A 6,645-nucleotide genomic window follows, 5' to 3' on the forward strand; every position below is an offset into this window, starting at 1 on the left:
GGTCATCCAACACTTCGGGCACCATGTGAGGGAGTCCAGTTAAGAAGGAACTTTGGTAGTCGAGATGGTTCCATTCTTGCGACGTGGCCAAAGTATCGTAGCCTATTTAACTGAGCACAGGTACCAAGTTTGATGCAGGAAGATCTTGCGCGGACCTCTTTATTGGGGATGTAATCATCCCAACGAATATCTAACAGAATATCTAATAATTTAAGTTATTACTGAAAAACTATTGATTAAAAGAACAAAGACACTGAGAAATGGTCCTATAAACAACTTTACCAATATAAAAGATTACCAGGACTACAAAAATGCAGAAAAATAGGCTTTACTTATCCAAAATGCATCTGTTGGTTCAAAAGTTAAAGTGCATAGAACCTCACAGCACAACATGAAGTTACCTTAAAATATAAATGCCTCAGCTTCCATGTAAGAAAAAAAAACTATTAATACTAGTACTGTGTGCAGGCAGTCTCTCCTGAAGACTAAATTAAACAATAATTATAAACTAATAAAATAAATGGCTCAGGCTTCTCATCTCATCATCTCTAGCCGCTTTATCCTTCTACAGGGTCGCAGGCAAGCTGGAGCCTATCCCAGCTGACTACGGGTGAAAGGCGGGGTACACCCTGGACAAGTCGCCAGGTCATCACAGGGCTGACACATAGACACAGACAACCATTCACACTCACATTCACACCTACGGTCAATTTAGAGTCACCAGTTAACCTAACCTGCATGTCTTTGGACTGTGGGGGAAACCGGAGCACCCAGAGGAAACCCACGCGGACATGGGGAGAACATGCAAACTCCACACAGAAAGGCCCTCGCCGGCCCCGGGGCTCGAACCCAGGACCTTCTTGCTGTGAGGCGACAGCGCTAACCACTACACCATCATGCCGCCCGGCTCAAGCTTCATAGAAGAAAAAAAAAACAATTTGAACAGAACCTCACAGTATGATACTGAAGCTGCCTAGACAGTGGAAAATAAAATACCATTTTGCAAAATTTTGGCATCCTTTAATTTCTTGTATTATGTAACAAAAAAACATAACGTGCACACAGTGCTTCAATGTAAATATAACACACTTTCAGTAACACTATAGAGAATTGAAGCCTATATAAACACGGACTTCAAATTCAAAAGGAAATGCCTCAGCCTTCATATAAGAAAAAAAACTATTAATACTAGTGCTGTGTGCAGGCAGTCTCTCCTGAGACTTGCACATGCTGCTTCTCTTGAACGTATACATGGAAGTAAGGTGGAAGGTAGTTTGTTGACGTCACCTCAAGACGACGCCAACGATTGGTCAAATTTGCGGGAAAGTTGCGGTGATTGGATATAATTGCAACACTGCCCTGAATTCACGGGAATTGGTTGAATTTGCATTGATGTTGCAAATTGCAACATCGCGAAATCCTGGAGGGTCTGATCTAAGATCCGACAAAGGCAAGAGTGTTGGAAGCTTTCCAAACGTTGCACTTGCTTATCTATTAGGGCCCAGGTTGGGGAGCCATATAGCAGGAGTGAAAAGACACCACATTCCAGGATCTTGATCTTTTTGCGGAGAGTAATTCCGCGGTTTCTCCAAATGTTGTTCAGGGAGTTGAACGCTCCAGAGGCTTTCCCGATCCTGACGTTGATTTCTTTGTCTATGGAGCCATCACTTGAGATGATTGAGCCAAGGTACCTGAAATGATTCACCTGCTCCAAGTGATTGTCGTCCACTGTTATGTCAAGGATTTCGTCCTGCTGAAATGGGCGTTGATAATGGAATATGCCTATCAGCATGCAGCTGGTCTTCTTGGCATTGATCTTTAAGCCTAGTCTGGCTAACGCGACAAAGCTCTACAAGCTATTGGTCTGGCCAAGATATTAAGCCCAACCATTTCTCAGAGCCCGTGGTTGACCCGCCTCCCTGAAATGCCTCAGTTTGCTACTGGTCGAAGCCAGAAAAGGCTGTGATGAAGCTTAAACCAATCACATCACTCTTTCCTCTGACGTATGTGACGCGACGGGGCTAACTGGTAGATTAAACTCTTACCGAAGCCGGTCGGGAGCAAGGCGAAAACGTCCTTCCTTTCAATAAATACCTTCAGGGCTGCTCTTTGCTCCGTTTTCAATGAGAACATCCCGTTGAATGCTTTCAATACAGCATCTATGCGTAATAGATGCGGAAGTGTGAATGAAGCGCTTCCGGCATAGATTCTGTAAACAATCTATGGCTTCCGGTCACAGTTCTACTACGTCAATGCCTTGAACACGCCTCTACCCAGGGCCGTTGGAGATGCTCAAAGTTGATTGGTTCCCGATTTTTCGGGAGCTTGGAAGAGCTGTAGATAGCTTGCCTGGCCAGACTAAGCTTGCAACAGGCCCTTGTGGTGCGTCACGCTTAGGATGGGCGGGCCCAGGCTACTTTAAGCCAGGTTCTTTGCCGAAGTAGGAAATATTTGATGTCGCTTCCTGAAGGCCAGCTACACTGCTGTCAAGGATAGCGATGTCATCAGCATAATCAAGATCGCTGATGTAAGCTGCTGGCTGCCGTGAACTGCGACGTTTTTGCAGTAGAAAACCATTTGAGCTGTTTCTCTCTGATAATGCTCATTCCAAGACCCAGTTGAGGACAATGTTGAAGATGGGAGGGGCCTGTATATCACCTTGGCCTGTACCAGAGTTGACTTCGAACCATTCTGTCAGCTTGTCTCCAATGCGTACTGCACTCACTGTGTTGGAATAGAATGCTCTGAATATGTTGATGTATTTGATGGGTATGCCGTAGTGTTCAAGAACGGCCCAGATATAATTGCGATTGACTGAGTCAAAAGCTGCTTTAAAATCGATGAAATTAATAAACAGGGGAAGATTGTACTCAAGAGCTTGCTCGATGATAACGCGCAGAGAGAAGAGTTGGTCAATACAGGATCTGTTCCTCCGGAATCCGCACTGGTTTTCACGCAGAAGGGATTCTATGCCATCCGATAATCTCGATACGATGATCATCTGGAAAAGTTTTGAAGCTACGCAGCGGAGGGTGATACCTCTGTTGTTTTCGCAGTACGTTACGTCTCCCTTCTTCTCTACTTTGATGATAACTCCTTTTAGCCAGTCTGAAGGCACTTGTTCTTGGTCCCAGACTCAGCCGAACAGGGGGTGGAGGAGGTCTACTGTGACTTCTCCCCCAAAGCGAAGTTCCTCATTGCTAATTTCATCTATGCCACAAGCATTGCTGTTCTTAAGCTTTGAGAGAGCCTTGCTGATTTCACACTGCATAGGGGAATATAAGGGTAGATCAATAAAGAATTCGTCCGCAATAAGATTGGAAGGAGGGACAGAAAACTGAGAACTGGGAATGGGATTAAGAAGCTCTTCAAAGTGTTCCTTCCACCTAGCAAGTTTCTCATCTTGAGCAGTTATGAAGTCCCCGTCCTTGTCTCGAACTGCAGAGGAGGTGTTCTTCTTCTTCTTTCTACCAGAGAGAACGTTGATGTTATGCCACACCTCCCGTTGGTTGCCAAAAGTAGCAGCATCCTGAAGTTTTGAGGCTACATTTGAGGCCAAGTTCTCATCATCCTTCTGAACACTTATCTTGACTTGCCTATTGATTTTGATATACAGTTCGCGGCTTCTCTCAGATGCCTTCAGCTTTTTCACTTCATTGCGTTTCTCAATGAGGTGCAAGGTTTCAGTGGAAAGATGTTTATCACAGAACTTCGTGGGTCTTCGACCGAGAGACTCATGAGAGGCATTGTGGAAGGCTACTTTGATGTTATTCCAGTCTTTGTCTAAAGAGTAACCAGAGGTGGGGAGATCTATTGAGTGGCGACAAAGGGATTGGCGGAAATCCTCAATTTTTCGCCCGATCGCAAGAGATCTAGGTTGGGCAAGGAAGAGTGTTTCTTTCTCCGCACTCGGCTGATCACAAGACTGTGGGTGGAATTTATGTCGACACCACGATAACTTCTGACATCTAGCAGGGAGCGTTTCCAGCGATGGTTGATGCAAATGTGATCTATCTGAGTAGATGTGTCTCCCTTAGGTGAAGTCCATGTAGCCTTGTGGATATCCTTGTGCTCAAACAGGGAACCGCCAACGGCGTACTGGTGAAGAGCACAGAAGTCCAGAAGGCGGTATCCATTGTTGTTGGACACTGGATGGTGAGAGTGTTTTCTGATAACATTCGGCCAGGCATCAGTGTCTTTCCCGACACAGGCATTGAATTCCCCAAGAAGCATTCGAATGTCATTTCTGGGAATATCACGGTGGATTTTTTCTAGATTGAGATAGAATTTGTGCTTTTCTTCGTCATCAGAGACTTCGGTAGGAGCATATGCAAGGATGATCGTGAGATTCACTTGTCGATTGTAAAATCTTGCTGACATGACCCTGTCTGAGAAGGGCGTATGAGATCAGGGACCTTCGGAGATCTTTGGAGATGAGGAAACCGACACCATATTCTTTCCTTCAAGTAGTCCCGGAGAAGATGAAAAGGGAACCGTTATCGAGGCTGTCTTCCCCAGAGAGTGGAATGTGTGTCTCCGTAATTCCCAAAATGTCGAGATGATATTGATCGAAGGCACGTTGGAGCTGGTACATCTTGCTAGAGTTGCTAACAAGGGAGGTGACATGTGGCAATCGAGAGAGGTCTTTTGGAGAGACAAATCCCTGGATGCATCTTGTTGTACTGCACGTCAGATGGAGTAATGTGGAAGGGTGGGCTCTTGCATGATCGTGGGATTGCACGATTGGTGGATTGGATGGTTGGGTTGGGGGTGCTACTCTTAGCACCAGATGGTAGTTGTGAGCTCTGGGACATCGCGCTGGCAGCGTCCAAGTGGCTTTGACTGTCAACGTTCATCATGGAACTATTGGAGGATCCTCCCAGTGTCACACTAAGTACATGAGTTGGTGATAATGTTGCATGATTTTCGGTAGCTATGGCGGGTTTTCCGTGACAGGGGAGCTAGCCCGGTGCACAACCCTCTAGTATGGGGGAGGGGTTGACTGAACTTCGTCTGGCCTCTACCCTTCGACCAGTCCGGCATGGTTGAGCCTACCAGGGACAAGAGTCCCAGCCGGCATTGCTCTAGGGGTCACTGAGACACACAAACCTTACCACCACGTTAAGGTGTCAGCCACGGTAAGGATAGATAGATAGATAGATAGATAGATAGATAGATAGATAGATAGATAGATAGATAGAGCCATTATTAAAATGACATTGTGTAAAAATAATACAATAACATAATAATAAATGAATAACACAATAAAGTGCAAGCACTTCTTTCCACTGTGGTCCAAAAGGAATTACATGATTAACATGGGAACAAAAGCGAGAGTATACAATAACAAGTGGGGTTAAAATTTATATAGTCAACAAAATAAAAATAAAAGTACAATAAGTAAATGTTTAGACAAAATAAAAGCTGAAGACTCCTGAGAACAATGACTCTTCTTCTTCTTCTTTTGGCTGCTCCCGATTAGGGGTCGCCACAGCGGATCTTTCGTATCCATTGCTCCCTGTCTTCCGCATCCTTCTCTACCACACCTGCCACTTTCACGTCCTCTCTCACCACATCCATGTATCTCCTCTTTGGCCTTCCTCGTTTTCGTTTGCCTGGCAGCTCCATCCTCAACATTCTCCTTCCAACATGCTCTGCATCTCTTCTCAGGATGTGCCCGTACCATCTCAGTCTCATCTCTCTTAGCTTAATTCCCAAGCTCTCCACATGTGCTGTCCCTCTGATGTGCTCGTTCCTTATCCTGTCCAACCTCCCGTCGCAAACCTTAACATCCTCAACTCCGCCACCTCCAACTTTGCCTCCTGTCTCTTCGTTAAGGGTACGGTCTCCAATCCATACAGTACATCACAGCTGGTCTCACTACTGTCTTATACATCTTACCTTTCACTTTTGCTGGGACTTTCCTATCACAAATGACTCCCGAAATCCTTCTCCAACTGCTTCACCCTGCCTGCACTCTCTTTCTCACCTCACTATCGCAGCCCCCATTTTCCTGCACAGTTGACCCCAGGACAATAACTACTGAATAAAAATTCTTTAACCTGAGACTGAAACTGGGGTTTGGACCTGAGATTCTGTATATGATTAGGTAGGCTACTCCATAACAAAATACTGGTGGAGATAGATAAGCAGTTACAGATAATGGATGGATGGATAGTTTATATGTTAATCTATCTATCTATCTATCTATCTATCTATCTATCTATCTATCTATCTATCTATCTATCTATCTGTCTGTCTGTCTGTCTGTCTTTTTATCCATGATTTTCTTTCTTTCTTTCTTTCTTTCTTTCTTTCTTTCTTTCTTTCTTTCTTTCTTGTCTCTGTCTCAACCACAGATAGATAGATAGATAGATAGATAGATAGATAGATAGATAGATAGATAGATAGATAGATAGATACGGTTTTTTTTTACTTTATTGCAATTGAAGGCATTTGTAGCGAATGTGTCGATGTGGAATAAACAGATAGTGTTAATAACGTACAACTGAATGGAAACCAATCACAACGCAGAACGGGATGAATTAAAATGGCGTCCTGTTGCTCTTCTAGTGCACTAAGTAGGGTGTAGAATGGGTTATTTAATACACTCCTAAGTGCACTTGTATAGTGGAGAGTGAGTGA

Source organism: Neoarius graeffei, chromosome 7 (genome assembly GCF_027579695.1).
Source record: "Neoarius graeffei isolate fNeoGra1 chromosome 7, fNeoGra1.pri, whole genome shotgun sequence".
NCBI lineage: Eukaryota > Metazoa > Chordata > Actinopteri > Siluriformes > Ariidae > Neoarius > Neoarius graeffei.